The 19900-nt window shown below is 42.7% G+C and overlaps 1 protein-coding gene across 4 annotated transcripts in view; it reads left to right on the top strand.

The window, feature by feature from the left end:
- The window catches only part of IntS14 (integrator complex subunit 14), a 206815-nt gene that overhangs the window by 97651 nt on the left and 89264 nt on the right, over window positions 1–19900 (top strand). The gene's annotated exons all lie outside the window — the stretch shown is intronic.

The following is a 19900-nucleotide window of genomic DNA, read 5'->3' as shown; positions in this document are numbered from 1 at the left end:
ACCTCACACCACACATTGTCCTCAAACATCTCATTTCCAGCACATCCATCCTCCTGCGCACAACTCTATCCATAGCCCACGCCTCGCAACCATACAACATTGTTGGAACCACTATTCCTTCAAACATACCCATTTTTGCTTTCCGAGATAATGTTCTCGACTTCCACACATTCTTCAAGGCCCCCAGAATTTTCGCCCCCTCCCCCACCCTATGATCCACTTCCGCTTCCATGGTTCCATCCGCTGCCAGATCCACTCCCAGATATCTAAAACACTTCACTTCCTCCAGTTTTTCTCCATTCAAACTCACCTCCTACAAAATTGGTATGTAAATTAGTTTGAAAACACAATGTTAGTATTATGCACCTTCAGCCCAAGATATTGAATCAGTGCTATGGCTGGGCAAGGTTGATGACTCATACAATTAGTGGGTGTGTATTACATACTTATCCCTGGGGATAGGGGAGAAAGAATACTTCCCACGTATTCCCTGCGTGTCGTAGAAGGCGACTAAAAGGGGAGGGAGTGGGGGGCTGGAAATCCTCCCCTCTCGTTTTTTTTTTAATTTTCCAAAAGAAGGAACAGAGAAGGGGGCCAGGTGAGGATTTCCCTCAAAGGCCCAGTCCTCTGTTCTTAACGCTACCTCGCTGATGCGGGAAATGGCGAATAGTATGAAAGAAAAAGAAAGTATTACATACTCAATTAGATTAGAGATCCTAGACGAAGCTATACCTCATGGCTAAGAGAAAGGACATCAAGGTTGTTGACTTTATCCTTCAAAACCATTACATCAAAAATCAGATGGAAAGTGGAACAGCATGGAAGAGTGAGGATTAGCCTTTAAAGTACAATGTGCTTTTCAAGAAGGAGCTTTCAGTAAGCTGGGATGTACTATCTGGGTGCCACACCTTTTGTTTTGAATTGCACACTTGTGGCGCATGCATGTTTACCTGATTACATGCCCCTTAGAGTCCACCTACATAACCCACACATTCCCACTCCTTATCTACCCACTCCAGTCTTTCTACATTCATTGTGGAGGGTGGGTATACATATTACAATGATGACCTGGAATCATCAACTTCACATAGTACTTGTGGTACATTAGGTGCACAAAGAAAAGTGAGTGCTAATGTCAGGTGCAAATTAGAAGAATAATCTAACAGTGTGGAGGAAATGGATGATTTAGATGAGCAAAGTGACTCACATGATGCAACTTCTGGTAGTTCTAGTGATGGGAAAGGGAGACGGGAAGCTACTGCCTCCACCCACACAACTTGTCCTTCACCAACTAAAGTAGGACAACATAAGGAATATGAAACAGTAAGTTTTTGTCAATGATTTATGACAGTGGTAAGGAAGATTCATTGTCAGACAAAGGGGAGGATAAAGACTGAGATACTGAAAATGAAAGAGAAGTGATGCAGGAGCATGAGAGGAGGAGGAAGGAAAGGAGGTGGTGGAGGAGGGAGGAGAGGCTGCCTTTCCCTCTCAAGTACTACATGATGCTACACTACACTTATTTTTGCAAATTGATGGGTTGTACTTCCAGCCAGACATTTATGATTTTCAAGTCAGAAATTCTAGTGTTAGTGATGGTTGGCTGATGATCAGGCTAAGGAAACTGATTACTCTCAAGCCCTTTTTTATCATAGTTGATACAAGTAGATTTCTGAAATTTATGATTGGAAATCACTTGTTCGTGTCTCAGTCACATGTATGTACATTGTCAATTTGATATAAGTGTTGAGGAGGTGAGGGTGTTTTTAGTCTCTTACTAGTGCCTCATTTAAAAAAGCATGAACTGGATGATTACTGAAGAAATCATTCTTTGTTTAAGTGTGGGTGGTGAGTGCTTTTGTTTGCGAGGCAGTCAGTGATTGTTCTGATTGCACTATTTTTTGTGATTTGCAGCTTTGTTATAATTGCTTTTGAGGGTGGAATACTTGGCAGTTGAGGCTTAGTGTAAGTGGAACAGATGAATTATGTTTAGAGGACATTAAGGGATTCTTTTTCATATCCAGATCTCATATTAGTTAGTATTCTGAGACCATTTAGTTTAAGTCTTGCTTTTGTGTTGATATTATTGATGTGGAGATTGAAAGTCATGTGTAGGGAGTGAATGTAGGTGCATGTGATGCCTAGACTGCCATTCAAGATATGGAGAGGATGAATTGGATTTGTGTCTGGGGTTGAAAAGAGTGATGGAATCCTTCTTTGGAAATGCAGACATTCTGCTGTGGGTGAGCCATTGTTCCATTTGTGTTATGGAGCGTTGTATATTTGTTCTGCTATCGTGGTGTAAGGGTGTAGTGATGAAAATGTAAGGTTATCTGTACATGAAAGGATGTTCATGTTATGATTGCAGAGAAGTTTGAGTTATATTTCTTCATCTGTCCTCTGGGAATGTGCTCTTTGATGGCTTTGTTGGAGATGTTAATGAAGTGTGAGATGTGATACAAGGATGGAAAACCTTCTATACCTAACTTTTGGAGCTTTCTTTCCATATACTGTGTGAAGACTAACCAGTCTGCTTTCCTATAGTTTATGTAAGTCCTTTTGATGGTTGTATGGATTGGTTATTATATTATGCTATATTACCAATACTAGCTGCCGAGGTATTGGAAGGGTTAGTGATGGGTACGTAGTGAGCCAGCACTTAGTTGTCAAGTTGTACTCCTTTGACCCAGGTGGCAAGGTAGTGCCAGGTAACAGATGAAGAATAGCCCATCCACTCCTATACACATTTTTTTTTTTTTTTTTTTTTTTTTATACTTTGTCGCTGTCTCCTGCGTTTGCGAGGTAGCGCAAGGAAACAGACGAAAGAAATGGCCCAACCCACCCCCATACACATGTATATACACACGTCCACACACGCAAATATACATACCTACACAGCTTTCCATGGTTTACCCCGGACGCTTCACATGCCTTGATTCAATCCACTGACAGCACGTCAACCCCTGTATACCACATCGCTCCAATTCACTCTATTCCTTGCCCTCCTTTCACCCTCCTGCATGTTCAGGCCCCGATCACACAAAATCCTTTTCACTCCATCTTTCCACCTCCAATTTGGTCTCCCTCTTCTCCTCGTTCCCTCCACCTCCGACACATATATCCTCTTGGTCAATCTTTCCTCACTCATTCTCTCCATGTGCCCAAACCATTTCAAAACACCCTCTTCTGCTCTCTCAACCACGCTCTTTTTATTTCCACACATCTCTCTTACCCTTACGTTACTTACTCGATCAAACCACCTCACACCACACATTGTCCTCAAACATCTCATTTCCAGCACATCCATCCTCCTGCGCACAACTCTATCCATAGCCCACGCCTCGCAACCATACAACATTGTTGGAACTACTATTCCTTCAAACATACCCATTTTTGCTTTCCGGGATAATGTTCTCGACTTCCACACATTTTTCAAGGCTCCCAAAATTTTCGCCCCCTCCCCCACCCTATGATCCACTTCCGCTTCCATGGTTCCATCCGCTGACAGATCCACTCCCAGATATCTAAAACACTTCACTTCCTCCAGTTTTTCTCCATTCAAACTCACCTCCCAATTGACTTGACCCTCAACCCTACTGTACACATATTTATATTTATTGTACTTTGATGCTGTGTCCTGTGTTAGCGAGGTAGCACGGAAACAGATGAGAAAATGGCCCAACCCACCCACATACACATGTATATACATGAATGCCCACACATGCACATATACATACCTATACATTTTCACGTATACATACATATACATTATTTTTTTTTTTTTTTTTTATACTTTGTCGCTGTCTCCCGCGTTTGCGAGGTAGCGCAAGGAAACAGACGAAAGAAATGGCCCAACCCCCCCCCCCATACACATGTATATACATACGTCCACACACGCAAATATACATACCTACACAGCTTTCCATGGTTTTCCCCACACGCTTCACATCCCTTGATTCAATCCACTGACAGCACATCAACCCCGGTATACCACATCGCTCCAATTCACTCTATTCCTTGCCCTCCTTTCACCCTCCTGCATGTTCAGGCCCCGATCACACAAAATCTTTTTCACTCCATCTTTCCACCTCCAATTTGGTCTCCCTCTTCTCCTCGTTCCCTCCACCTCCGACACATATATCCTCTTGGTCAATCTTTCCTCACTCATTCTCTCCATGTGCCCAAACCACTTCAAAACACCCTCTTCTGCTCTCTCAACCACGCTCTTTTTATTTCCACACATCTCTCTTACCCTTACGTTACTCACTCGATCAAACCACCTCACACCACACATTGTCCTCAAACATCTCATTTCCAGCACATCCATCCTCCTGCGCACAACTCTATCCATAGCCCACGCCTCGCAACCATACAACATTGTTGGAACCACTATTCCTTCAAACATACCCATTTTTGCTTTCCGAGATAATGTTCTCGACTTCCACACATTCTTCAAGGCCCCCAGAATTTTCGCCCCCTCCCCCACCCTATGATCCACTTCCGCTTCCATGGTTCCATCCGCTGCCAGATCCACTCCCAGATATCTAAAACACTTCACTTCCTCCAGTTTTTCTCCATTCAAACTCACCTCCCAATTGACTTGACCCTCAACCCTACTGTACCTAATAACCTTGCTCTTATTCACATTTACTCTTAACTTTCTTCTTCCACACACTTTACCAAACTCAGTCACCAGCTTATATTTATATTTATATTTATTTATATTTATTTATTTTGCTTTGTCGCTGTCTCCCGCGTTTGCGAGGTAGCGCAAGGAAACAGACGAAAGAAATGGCCCAACCCACCCCCATACACAATGTACACACACACACGCCCACACACACAAATATACATACCTATACATCTCAATGTACTCATATATATACACACACAGACACATACATATATACCCATGCACACAATTCACACTGTCTGCTCCTATTCATTCCCATCGCCACCTCGCCACACATGGAATACCATCCCCCCTCCCCCCTCATGTGTGCGAGGTAGCACTAGGAAAAGACAACAAAGGCCCCATTCGTTCACACTCAGTCTCCAGCTGTCACGCAATAATACCCGAAACCACAGCTCCCTTTCCACATCCAGGCCCCACACAACTTTCCATGGTTTACCCCAGACGCTTCACATGCCCTGATTCAATCCACTGACAGCACGTCAACCCCGGTATACCACATCGATCCAATTCACTCTATTCCTTGCCTGCCTTTCACCCTCCTGCATGTTCAGGCCCCGATCACACAGTATCTTTTTCACTCCATCTTTCCACCTCCAATTTGGTCTCCCACTTCTCCTCGTTCCCTCCACCTCCGACACATATATCCTCTTGGTCAATCTTTCCTCACGCATTCTCTCCATGTGCCCAAACCATTTCAAAACACCCTCTTCTGCTCTCTCAACCATGCTCTTTTTATTTCCACACATCTCTCTTACCCTTACATTACTTACTCGATCAAACCACCTCACACCACACGTTGTCCTCAAACATCTCATTTCCAGCACATTCACCCTCCTGTGCACAACTCTATCCATAGCCCATGCCTCGCAACCATACAACATTGTTGGAACCACTATTCCTTCAAACATACCCATTTTTGCTTTCTGAGATAACGTTCTTGACTTCCACACATTCTTCAAGGCTCCCAGGATTTTCGCCCCCTCCCCCACCCTATGATTCAGTTCTGCTTCCATGGTTCCATCCACTGCCAGATCCACTCCCAGATATCTAAAACACTTTACTTCCTCCAGTTTTTCTCCATTCAAACTTACCTCCTACAAAATTGGTATGTAAATTAGTTTGAAAAACACAATGTTAGTATTATGCACCTTCAGGCCCAAGATATTGAATCAGTGCTATGGCTGGGCAAGGTTGATGACTCATACAATTAGTGGGTGTTGTATTTCATACTTATCCCTGGGGATAGGGAGAAAGAATACTTCCCACGTATTCCCTGCGTGTCGTAGAAGGCGACTAAAAGGGGAGGGAGTGGGGGGCTGGAAATCCTCCCCTCTCGTTTTTTTTTTAATTTTCCAAAAGAAGGAACAGAGAAGGGGGCCAGGTGAGGATTTCCCTCAAAGGCCCAGTCCTCTGTTCTTAACGCTACCTCGCTGATGCGGGAAATGCGAATAGTATGAAAGAAAAAGAAAGTATTACATACTCAATTAGATTAGAGATCCTAGACGAAGCTATACCTCATGGCTAAGAGAAAGGACATCAAGGTTGTTGACTTTATCCTTCAAAACCATTACATCAAAAATCAGATGGAAAGTGAACAGCATGGAAGAGTGAGGATTAGCCTTTAAAGTACAATGTGCTTTTCAAGAAGGAGCTTTCAGTAAGCTGGATGTACTATCTGGGTGCCACACCTTTTGTTTTGAATTGCACACTTGTGGCGCATGCATGTTTACCTGATTACATGCCCCTTAGAGTCCACCTACATAACCCACACATTCCCACTCCTTATCTACCCACTCCAGTCTTTCTACATTCATTGTGGAGGGTGGGTATACATATTACAATGATGACCTGGAATCATCAACTTCACATAGTACTTGTGGTACATTAGGTGCACAAAGAAAAGTGAGTGCTAATGTCAGGTGCAAATTAGAAGAATAATCTAACAGTGTGGAGGAAATGGATGATTTAGATGAGCAAAGTGACTCACATGATGCTACTTTTCTGCGTCGTTCATTGTGAAGGGAGGAAAGGGAGACGGGAAGCTACTGCCTCCACCACACAACTTGTCCTTCACCAACTAAAGTAGGACAACATAAGGAATATGAAACAGTAAGTTTTTGTCAATGATTTATGACAGTGGTAAGGAAGATTCATTGTCAGACAAAGGGGAGGATAAAGACTGAGATACTGAAAATGAAAGAGAAGTGATGCAGGAGCATGAGAGGAGGAGGAGGGAAGGAGGTGGTGGAGGAGGGAGGAGAGGCTGCCTTTCCCTCTCAAGTACTACATGATGCTACACTACACTTATTTTTGCAAATTGATGGGTTGTACTTCCAGCCAGACATTTATGATTTTCAAGTCAGTAATTCTAGTGTTAGTGATGGTTGGCTGATGATCAGGCTAAGGAACTGATTACTCTCAAGCCCTTTTTTATCATAGTTGATACAAGTAGATTTCTGAAATTTATGATTGGAAATCACTTGTTCGTGTCTCAGGTACATTTGTAAGTACATTGTTCAATTTGATATAAGTGTTGAGGAGGTGAGGGTGTTTTTTAGTCTCTTACTAGTGCCTCATTTAAAAAAGCATGAACTGGATGATTACTGAAGAAATCATTCTTTGTTTAAGTGTGGGTGGTGAGTGCTTTTGTTTGCGAGGCAGTCAGTGATTGTTCTGATTTGCACTATTTTTTGTGATTTGCAGCTTTGTTATAATTGCTTTTGAGGGTGGAATACTTGGCAGTTGAGGCTTAGTGTAAGTGGAACAGATGAATTATGTTTAGAGGACATTAAGGGATTCTTTTTCATATCCAGATCTCATATTAGTTAGTATTCTGAGACCATTTAGTTTAAGTCTTGCTTTTGTGTTGATATTATTGATGTGGAGATTGAAAGTCATGTGTAGGGAGTGAATGTAGGTGCATGTGATGCCTAGACTGCCATTCAAGATATGGAGAGGATGAATTGGATTTGTGTCTGGGGTTGAAAAGAGTGATGGAATCCTTCTTTTGGAAATGCAGACATTCTGCTGTGGGTGAGCCATTGTTCCATTTGTGTTATGGAGCGTTGTATATTTGTTCTGCTATCGTGGTGTAAGGGTGTAGTGATGAAAATGTAAGGTTATCTGTACATGAAGGATGTTCATGTTATGATTGCAGAGAAGTTTGAGTTATATTTCTTCATCTGTCCTCTGGGAATGTGCTCTTTGATGGCTTTGTTGGAGATGTTAATGAAGTGTGAGATGTGATACAAGGATGGAAAACCTTCTATACCTAACTTTTGGAGCTTTCTTTCCATATACTGTGTGAAGACTAACCAGTCTGCTTTCCTATAGTTTATGTAAGTCCTTTTGATGGTTGTATGGATTGGTTATTATATTATGCTATATTACCAATACTAGCTGCCGAGGTATTGGAAGGGTTAGTGAGGGTATCGTAGTGAGCCAGCACTTAGTTGTCAAGTTGTACTCCTTTGACCAGGTGGCAAGGTAAATAAAATTTTTTTTTTTTTTTTTGCCCCAAGGGATTTGTTAACAGATGAAGAATAGCCCATCCACTCTATACACATTTTTTTTTTTTTTTTTTTTTTTTTTATACTTTGTCGCTGTCTCCTGCGTTTGCGAGGTAGCGCAAGGAATCAGACGAAAGAAATGGCCCCTCAACCCACCCCCATACACATGTATATACACACGTCCCACACGCAAATATACATACCTACACAGCTTTCCATGGTTTACCCCAGACGCTTCACATGCCTTGATTCAATCCACTGACAGCACGTCAACCCCTGTATACCACATCGCTCCAATTCACTCTATTCCTTGCCTGCCTTTCACCCTCCTGCATGTTCAGGCCCCGATCACACAAAATCCTTTTCACTCCATCTTCACCTCCAATTGGTCTCCCTCTTCTCCTCGTTCCCTCCACCTCGACACATATATCCTCTTTGTCAATCTTTCCTCACTCATTCTCTCCATGTGCCCAAACCATTTCAAAACACCCTCTTCTGCTCTCTCAACCACGCTCTTTTTATTTCCACACATCTCTCTTACCCTTACGTTACTTACTCGATCAAACCACCTCACACACACATTGTCCTCAAACATCTCATTTCAGCACATCCATCCTCCTGCGCACAACTCTATCCATAGCCCACGCCTCGCAACATACAACATTGTTGGAACTACTATTCCTTCAAACATACCCATTTTTGCTTTCCGAGATAATGTTCTCGACTTCCACACATTTTTCAAGGCTCCCAAAATTTTCGCCCCCTACCCCACCCTATGATCCACTTCCGCTTCCATGGTTCCATCCGCTGCCAGATCCACTCCAGATATCTAAAAACACTTCACTTCCTCCAGTTTTTCTCCATTCAAACTCACCTCCCAATTGACTTGACCCTCAACCCTACTGTACACATATTTATATTTATTGTACTTTGATGCTGTGTCCTGTGTTAGCGAGGTAGCACGGAAACAGATGAGAAAATGGCCCAACCCACCCACATACACATGTATATACATGAATGCCCACACATGCACATATACATACCTATACATTTTCACGTATACATACTTACATTTTTTTTTTTTTTTTTTTTATACTTTGTCGCTGTCTCCCGCGTTTGCGAGGTAGCGCAAGGAAACAGACGAAAGAAATGGCCCAACCCCCCCCCCATACACATGTATATACATACGTCCACACCCGCAAATATACATACCTACACAGCTTTCCATGGTTTTCCCCACACGCTTCACATCCTTGATTCAATCCACTGACAGCACATCAACCCCGGTATACCACATCGCTCCAATTCACTCTATTCCTTGCCCTCCTTTCACCCTCCTGCATGTTCAGGCCCCGATCACACAAAATCTTTTTCACTCCATCTTTCCACCTCCAATTTGGTCTCCCTCTTCTCCTCGTTCCCTCCACCTCGACACATATATCCTCTTGGTCAATCTTTCCTCACTCATTCTCTCCAATGTGCCCAAACCACTTCAAAACACCCTCTTCTGCTCTCTCAACCACGCTCTTTTTATTTCCACACATCTCTCTTTCTTACCCATACGTTACTCACTCGATCAAACCACCTCACACCACACATTGTCCTCAAACATCTCATTTCCAGCACATCCATCCTCCTGCGCACAACTCTATCCATAGCCACCCTCGCAACATACAACATTGTTGGAACCACTATTCCTTCAAACATACCCATTTTTGCTTTCCGAGATAATGTTCTCGACTTCCACACATTCTTCAAGGCCCCCAGAATTTTCGCCCCCTCCCCCACCCTATGATCCACTTCCGCTTCCATGGTTCCATCCGCTGCCAGATCCACTCCAGATATCTAAAACACTTTACTTCCTCCAGTTTTTCTCCATCAAAACTCACCTCCCAATTGACTTGACCCTCAACCCTACTGTACCTAATAACCTTGCTCTTATTCACATTTACTCTTAACTTTCTTCTTCCACACACTTTACCAAACTCCACCCCAGTTCCCCCCCCCCCCCCCCCCCAAAACCAAAGGGGGTGGGGCCTTATATTTATATTTATATTTATTTATATTTATTTATTTTGCTTTGTCGCTGTCTCCCGCGTTTGCGAGGTAGCGCAAGGAAACAGACGAAAGAAATGGCCCAACCCACCCCCATACACAATGTACACACACCATGCCCACACACACAAATATACATACCTATACATCTCAATGTACTCATATATATACACACACAGTAACATACATATATACCCATGCACACAATTCACACTGTCTGCTCCTATTATTCCCATCGCCACCTCGCCACACATGGAATACCATCCCCCCTCCCCCCTCATGTGTGCGAGGTAGCACTAGGAAAAGACAACAAAGGCCCCATTCGTTCACACTCAGTCTCCAGCTGTCACGCAATAATACCCGAAACCACAGCTCCCTTTCCACATCCAGGCCCCACAAACTTTCCATGGTTTACCCCAGACGCTTCACATGCCCTGATTCAATCCACTGACAGCACGTCAACCCCGGTATACCACATCGATCCAATTCACTCTATTCCTTGCCTGCCTTTCACCCTCCTGCATGTTCAGGCCCCGATCACACAGTATCTTTTTCACTCCATCTTTCCACCTCCAATTTGGTCTCCCACTTCTCCTCGTTCCCTCCACCTCCGACACATATATCCTCTTGGTCAATCTTTCCTTACGCATTCTCTCCATGTGCCCAAACCATTTCAAAACACCCTCTTCTGCTCTCTCAACCATGCTCTTTTTATTTCCACACATCTCTCTTACCTTACATTACTTACTCGATCAAACCACCTCACACCACACGTTGTCCTCAAACATCTCATTTCCAGCACATCCACCCTCCTGTGCACAACTCTATCCATAGCCCATGCCTCGCAACCATACAACATTGTTGGAACCACTATTCCTTCAAACATACCCATTTTTGCTTTCTGAGATAACGTTCTTGACTTCCACACATTCTTCATCGCTTCCAGAACCCTCACCCCCTCTTTGACCCTGTGACACTTCTGCTTCCATGGTTCCATTTGCTGTTAAGTCCACTCTCAGATATCTAAAACAATTCACTTCCTCCAATTTTTCTCCATTCTAACTTATATGGCAACTAACTTTTCCCTCCACCCTACTGAACCTAATAACCTTGCTCTTATTCATAATTACTCTCAACTTTCTCCTTTCGCACACTTTATCAAACTCGGTCACAGACTTCTGCAATTTCTCTCTCGAATCAGCCACCAGTGCTGTATCATCAGTGAACAACTGACTCACTTCCCAGGCCCTTTCATCCCCAAGAGACCTCATACTCGCCCCTCTGTCCAAAACCCTCACATTTACCTCCCTAACCACCCCATCCTTGAACAAATTAAACAACTATGGGGACATCACACACACCCCTGCCACAGACCGACCTTCACTGGGTACCAATCACTCTCCTCTCTTCCTGCTCGTACTCATGCCTTACATCCTCGATTAAAACTTTTCACTGCTTTTAGCAATTTACCTCCCACACCATATACTCTTAAGACCTATCACAGAGCATCTCTATGCACCATATCATATGCCTTTGCCAGATCCATAGAAGCCACATACTAATCCATCTGTTTTTCTAGATATTTCTCACACATTCTTCAAAGCACACACCTGATCCACACATCCTTTACCACTTTTGAAACCACACTGCTCCTCCCCAATCTGATGATCTGTACATGCCTTCACCCTCTCAATCAATACCTCCCATTCAGTTTTCCAGGAATGCTCAGCAAAATTATGCCCTTTGTAGTTTGAACACTCACCCTTATCCCCCTTGCCTTTGTACAGTGGCACTATGCATGCATCCTGCCAATCCTCAAGCACTTCATCATGATACATATATACATTGATATCCTTACCAACCAATCAACAACGCAGTTAACCCCCTTCTTCATAAATTCAACTGCGATACCATCCTAACTTACCACCTTGCTGTATTTCATCCTCCACAAGGCTTTCACCACCTCTCCTCTCTTAACCAAACCATTCTCCCTAACCCTCTCACTTTGCACACCACCCCAACCAAAACACCCTACATCTGCCACTCTTATCATCAAACACATTCAACAAACCTTCAAAATACTCACTCCATCTCCTCTCTTCATCACTTCCTGTTATCTTTTCCCCACCTGCCCTCTTCACCGATGTTCCCATTTGTTCTCTTGTCTTTTGCACATTGTTTACCTCCTTTGTTTTATTCTCCCCAAAGTTTGATGATACTCTCTTACCCCAACTCTCATTTGCCCTCTTTTTCAACCCTTACACTTTCCTCTTGACCTCCTGCTGCTTTGTTCTGTATATCTCCCAGTCATTGGCACTCCTTCTTTGTAAGTATCGTCTAAACACCTCTCTTTCCTCTTTCACTAACTACTTTACTTCTTCATCCCACCACTCCTTACCCTTTCTAATCTGCGCACCTCACACCTTTCTCATGCCACATGGATCTTTTGTATGTACCATCACTGCTTCCTTAAATACATCCTATTCCTCACCCACTCCCCTCATATCATTTGCTCTCACCTTTTGCCATTCTACACTCAATCTCTGCTGGTACTTCTTCACACAAGTCTCCCAAGCTCACTTACTCCCACCACTCTCTTCTCCCTCTCTGCCAGGCATTCCTTTTTTTTCTCTTCACTTTACCAACATTCGTGGTCTCTTAGTAACCTCTCCTCAGTTGAACACCATCTGTCTCGTGCCTCTTACTTCTCCCTGAGACACAGTTATCTAATGATGTTCTCACTAGTCCCTTTTCCATATTTTACTGTAACCATCACTTAGGATTCCAGTTCACAAGTGGTGTTTGTGCGTATTTCAACATCTGCACACCTGTTGCATGCCTCAAGGACCTTGAGTCCCCAAACTTTGATGTTATGTGGCTCAAGATCTGTCTCCCTACTAGCACACTTTTCCTCTGTTTCGTCTGTTTTTCCCCCAATTCTACAAATTTTACTTCCTTCTTTGACTGTCTGAATTCCTGCCTTGAGACTTTGACATCCTCTCGCCTGCAAATCAAGATCCTCTACCTCAGGGATTTTACCATTTACCGTATGGATTGGTTGAATTCCTCCCATGCAGATGGTGGAGGGATTGAAGCCTTCATGTCCTCCATTCTCAGTAATTTAGAGCAAATGATCTCCCATCGTACCCATCCATATTCCTGACTGCTGTGACACTTCTTATATTCTGGATTTGTTTTTCACTGCTAGTCCATCACGGTGTAAATACACAAACTTGCCCCAAGTTGGTTCATCTGATCACGCTCTCTTAAGTGTATCTTTTCTAATGGCACCTACCACTCCAGCAGCCTCTGCTAAGCATAAATACTGGCACCTCAACAAAGCTGACTTGAATAACTTACGTAACTTCTTTTGTGACTTTCCCTGGGTAAATTACTGTCTCTTATGTGGTGATGCTTCTGTCTCTTCCAAACACATAGCAGAGGTTATTCTTGCAGGAATGGAAGCATTTATCCCCTCTTCCTCCAAGACAACCTCTTCTTCCATTCCATGGTTCAACTGTTCCTGTTCTGAGGCCATTCAGGCAAGGGATGAGGCATATTGGACTTGGAGAACTCTCCTTCCTCTGGCTCCCATTTAGCCTTTAGCACTGCCCATAATCACTGCAAGCATGTTATCTGTGAGGTGAAGCATTTCTTTATCCAAAGGAAGTTCGATAACCTCTCCTCGTCGTTCACTTTATGTTCTTTAGCTAAGGGCATCTCTAACAACTTCTGTCTTGCTAACTTTCCTTCATTTTCCATTCTGATGGTACTATAGCTATCTTACCCAAAGACAGAGTAACTCTCTTTGGTTCCCATTTCTCCTTTAACTCTACTTTGGATGACTTTAACATTTCTTCACCCCCTGATGCTCCTCTTACTAATCCTATGCCTCTCCCCATAATCTCTTTTCAGATTGTCCAAAAAGTACTTCTTTCTCTGGATGCAAGCTAGACTTGTGGTCCTGATGGCATCCATCCCCATTGTACTGAAAGATTGTGCCTCTGAACTTGCACCTGTGCTTACTTATCTGTTCTGTTTCTGTTTAAAAACCAAAACTATTCCTTCTCCTTGGAAGCATGCATTAATAAATCCTATCCCTAAGAAGGGTGACTGCTCTGACCCCTCCAACTATCGTCCTATTGCTTTGACATCTGCCATCTCCAGAGTCTTTGAATCCCTCCTGAACTCCCATATCCTTAAACACCTCGAGAATCACAGCCTTCTCTCTGATCACCAATATGACTTCTGTAAGGTGAGATCCATTGGTGATACTCTTTCCTGTCCTACTAATGTCTGGTCATTTCTGAAAGATTTTGGAATGTCTTGTGTAGTTGCCCTTGATATATCTAAGGCTTTTGAGAGGATGTTGCATCAGGGTCTCATCTCTAAGCTCCCATTCTCTCTCTCTCTCTCTCTCTCTCTCTCTCTCTCTCTCTCTCTCTCTCTCTCTCTCTCTCTCTCTCTCTCTCTCCCTATCTTTGTGGTTGTTGATGGATCTGCCTCCTCCCTTTTCTCCATGAACAGTGATGTCCCTTGGTTTTGTCCTGTCCCTTACACTTTTTCTCCTCTTTTTTGATGATTTCCTCTCCACAAATAATCATATGCACTCATACACTAATGACTCAACACTGCATTCATCCGCATCCCTCAGTTCTGCTCCCTCTCTTCTCATTCATCCTGCATCATGTCTTGACACAGCTTCGTCACTTATCTCAGTGGGGTAGGCAAAATCTTGTTAAGTTTAATTCCTCCGAGACCCAATTTCTACCCATTTAACGAAAACTCCTCACAACTCTTCTTCCCTTTGACAGTTTTGTGATTCTACCTCTTGACTCATTGAACGTAATTGGTATTACTGTAACATCACTCTTTCTTGGAAACCCCACAGTACAGGAGTAGCTAAGTCTGCCTCTAAGAAACTGGGTATCCTGTTTTGATGTCAAAGCTTCTTCTCTTCTAAACTGTTGCTCCATTTATACAAAGGATTGATTTGTCCCTGTATGGAGCACTGCTCTCACATTTGGGGTGTTTCTAGCTCTGTATGCTTACATGACAAAGTTGAGTCAAAAGCGATCTGACTTACAAACTGTCCCAGGCTAACTTCCAAACAGCCATATGCTGCGATGTTGGTTTTTTTTCCCCCTAATATAATCATTACTTTGGTTTTTGCTTCTGAGAGCTGACTGCTTTTGTGCTCCAACCACAAGCTAGACCATTGAAGCTTTGGAACTCTGTACCTTTTCATGTCTTTCCCAGTAACTGTGATGTGGCACCTTTCAAAAGACAGGTCTTTCACTTAATCCAAAATTCATAAATGCTTTCCCTGGTCTTTTCTTTTCCTGTTTCATTATTCTCTATATATTTTGATTAACGCCCAGCCTTGATGTAGACTTCTTTCTGTAACTGGAGCCTTAAAAAAACTGCTCTAGAGTTGCCATCTACTGGTGGACTGTTAAGGGTGAAGCACTAAAAGCTAAGAAGTGGCACTGGAGTTCACTAGTTATGAAGATTATTGTCATGGCCACCCTTTTGAGGTAGTTCCTGGTGGGAACAGGCATCAGAGATATAGGTAGATAGAAAAGGACATGCACAGTTATACAAATGTGGATAAGAAAGATAGTCAGCAGGCATTAATGGATTACATACTAAATTGATAGGTGTGCAAAAGAGGGACTCTTGGATATGAATGAGCTGAGAGGGGCAGTTGGTGGGTTGTCTGATCATAACCTGTTTAGGTTTTGGGAAAAGAGGAACTGATATGGGTGAGAAGAGAGTGATGAAAGTAGATGAGCTTGGTAATGAGAATTCTGTGAAGAAATACTTGGAGAAATAGAGTGTAGAAAGGAAAAAGGTGAGTAAACAAAGCATGGGATGTGGGTGAGGAATAGACTTGGAGAAATAGAGTGTAGAAAGGAAAAAGGTGAATAAACAAAGCATGGGATGTGGGTGAGGAATAGGAGGTATTTAGGGAAGCAGTATTGGCATGTGTGAGAGGAGTGTGACATGCATAAGGTGGGAGATTAGCAGGTGAAAAATGGTAGTGAGTGTTAGATGACAAAGTAAAGTTGCTAATGAATGAGACAATAGAGGTTATGGGTCGTATGTATGAGGCAGGAGTGCAAATGGTTTGGAGGTGTATAAGAGAAAGCAGCAGGAGCTCAAGAGGAAGATGCAGGGGTTGAAAATGAGGGCGAATGAAAGTTGGGATAATTGATTATTAGTAAACTTCAGGGTGAATTAGATGTTTTGGAAGGAGATTAATAGTGTGAGAAAAACAAGAGAACATACGGAAACATCATATGGGGAAGGAAGTGGGAACAGGGACAAATGGGGAAGTGGTCACAGGTAGTGATGAGGTGAGGAGGAGATAGAGCGATTTTTTGAAGGATTGTTGAATGTGTTTGATGATAGAGTAGCAGATTTAGTGTGTTTTTGGATCAGAGAGGTATATGAAGTGAGAGAGCCATGGAAAGTGGTTTGGTGAATCGAGAAGAGGTGGTCAAAACCATATGTAAGATGAATTTATGGAAGGTGGCTGAAGTGGATGTTGTTGCAGTTGAATTTCTTATGATGTGGGGGAGGAGGGGACACTGTGTTGCTGATTGATTAGTTATGATATTCATTGTATGTGTGGATCATGGTGAGGTGCTTGAGGATTGGCAGAATGCATGTATATTGCTATTCAGTAAAGGCAAAGGGGACAAAGGTGAATGATTTTACTGCAGAGGTATAAGTTTGTTGAGTGTACCTGGTAAGTTGTTTGGGAGAGTGGTGATTGAGAGGGTGAAGGCATATGCAGAGCATCACATGGGGGAGAATCAGTGTGGTTTCAGAAGAGGTAGTGGATGTGTGGATCAGATGTTTGCGTTAAAGAATATGTGAGAAATACTCAGCGAAGTAGAAGGATTTTTGTGTTTCATTTATGGATCTGGATAATGCAAGTGATATGGTTGATAGAGATGCTTTATGGAAGGTCATACAAATATATGATGTGGTAGGAAAGCTGCTAGAAACAGTGGAATGTTTTTATCAAGATTGTAAGGCATGTTTACTAATGTGTACAAGTAGGAAGAGAGTGAGTAGGTCTAGGCGAAGGTTGGTCTGCAGCAGGGGTGCGAGCTGTCATCATGGCTGTTTACTTTGTTTATGAATGAAGTGGTGAGGGAGATAAATGCAGTCTGTGGGGGATGGAGGGGACTTGGGAAGTGAGTCAGTTATTTGCTGGTGACACCCCTGGTGGCAGATTAGTGTGAAAAAATTGCAGAGCTTGGTGTCTGAATTTGGAAGAAATTATGTGAAATGAGGAAGTTGAGAGTAAATAGGAAAAAAAAAGCAAGGTTATAATGTTCAGGAAGATAGAGGGGCAGTATAGTTGCATTATAAGTTCCAGAAGAAAAAATTTAGAGCAAGTAAAGCATTTTGGGTACTTGGGAGTGGACATGGCAGCAAATGGAACCATGGAAGCAGAAGTGGTTGGTCAAGAGGTGAAGGTTCTGGGAGCACCAAAGACTGTGTGGAAAGAGAGGTTGTTATCTGAGGAGGTAGAAATAAGTATGTTTGAAGATATAGTAATCTCAGTGATGTGATATGGATACTAGGTATGGGCTGTAAAGAAGGATGTGTGAAGAAGGATAAATGCGTTGGAAATGAAATGTTAGAGGAGAGTACGTGGTATTAGGTGATTTGATTGAGTAAGAGATAAAAGGGCAGGAGAGAGATGTGGCGATAAAAAGAGTGTGGTTGAGAGATTTGAAGAGTATGTGTTGAAATAGTTTGGACATATGGAAACAGTGAGTGTGGAGAGGCTGACAGAAAGTATACATGTGTCAGAAGTGGAGAGTACAAGGAGAAAGGGAAGACTGAACTGGAAATGGAAAGCTGGAGCAAAAAAGATTTTGAGTGATTGTGGCCTGAATATACAAGAGGATGAAGGATGTGCATAGGATAGAGTGAATTGGAATGATGTGGTATACAGGAGTCGACATGCATGTAAAACAGCTGGGGAAACCTTGAAAGGTCTGTGGGGCCTGGGTATGAATAGGGAGCAGTGCTTTTGGTGCATTACACATTATAGTTTGAGAGTTGATGTCAATAAATGAGGCCTTTCTTCTGTTCCTGGCCTACCTTACTAATTTGGGAAATGGCACACTAGTATGGCAAAATAGAAAAAGAAATACATATGTTGAACTCTCAAATAAAATACTCTGGCCCACTGCTTTCCAAGCACCTACAGGTATCAACTATTCCTGGCTACACAAGAAAATCTCCAGCATCTGGAAACTTGCCAACATAATACCAATCTTAAAACACTCCAAAGTGCCTGACTTCTGCTACAGCCCTATTTTACTTCCATCCTCACTATCCAAACTGTGAAAAATGATCTGCAACAGATTCAAGTAAAGCATCCTAGTCTCACCCAGAGCCTGTGTGAAATATGATCTGTAGTAGAATCAAGTACAACATCCTAGTCTCACCCACAGCATAAATCCAAACACTTAACTACCATGCTTCTCACTAAGCTCACACAACATATCCTTGATAGATTCGACCAACTACAAATCCCATCCAGCACAGTATTAATAGCAATAGACATCAACGTGGTATTTGATGCTGTCCCCCGACACATCCTCAATCAATAATTACATCACACCACCATCATCAATCCAAAAAGAGCTCTGCACATTTAAAGCTGGCTACCATGCCAGTCACTCACAATGGCTTTACCTATAAATCACTTAGACTATGCATTGGAGCTTTCTTCAATCTCATCCTGCATGACCTCCCATTATTTCAGGCAAACCTCAATACAAAGGTCCTTTTGTATGTGGATGATCTCACAGTGTCATCACAACACCTTGACACCACAATAGCAACATCAACATGTAGCATAACTTTACAACAGAATAGAATGTCTGCATCTCCACTGAAGTCTTCAATCAGTCTTTAAATCCCAGATAAGGTTGAATCCAACTCAAACCCTCCAGTCACCTTGAATGGACAGTCTTTCCCTCCAAGCACAACTCCAGCTATTCTAGGCAACATATACAACACACACATGACATTCACTCCCTACACCAATAACATCAGCACATTGAAAACACATGAACTGAATGCTCTCATAAGACTAATTGATGCCAGATTTGGACAAGAAAAAGAATCCCTCAGCATCCTCTACAAACAAATCACATGCTTCACTTTAAACTATGCCTCACTTTCTTGTCTCCGGCCCTCTCAATCGCAAATATAATAAAGCTGCAAGCCACTCAAATTGTGCACTCAGAACATTCATTGGCTACCAAGCAATCACAAACACATAATATTTTCACAATGACACAATGATCCTCCCAGTACAGTTCCATCTCAGCAAGATTGGCTCTCATTTCTCTGCAAAAGTACCAGACCACTCTTTTCCAAACCACTCAATGAATATCACAAACCTCTACGTAGAAATAGAAAGATTAATCATGCATTACACTTCAGTAACCTCTGCTCACAGATCCCAACAACTATAACGTTGATGAAATACATACACTCTGAAATATCCTGACAAGCACTAAACATCTTACCTTCCAACCCATTTCTAAAACTCCAACCTGCCAGACATGCACCCTCCAGAAACCTCAGTCTGCAGAGACAT

Source organism: Panulirus ornatus, chromosome 9 (assembly GCF_036320965.1).
Source record: "Panulirus ornatus isolate Po-2019 chromosome 9, ASM3632096v1, whole genome shotgun sequence".
Taxonomy (NCBI): Eukaryota; Metazoa; Arthropoda; class Malacostraca; order Decapoda; family Palinuridae; genus Panulirus; species Panulirus ornatus.
This window is presented reverse-complemented; position numbering and strand designations above follow the sequence as displayed.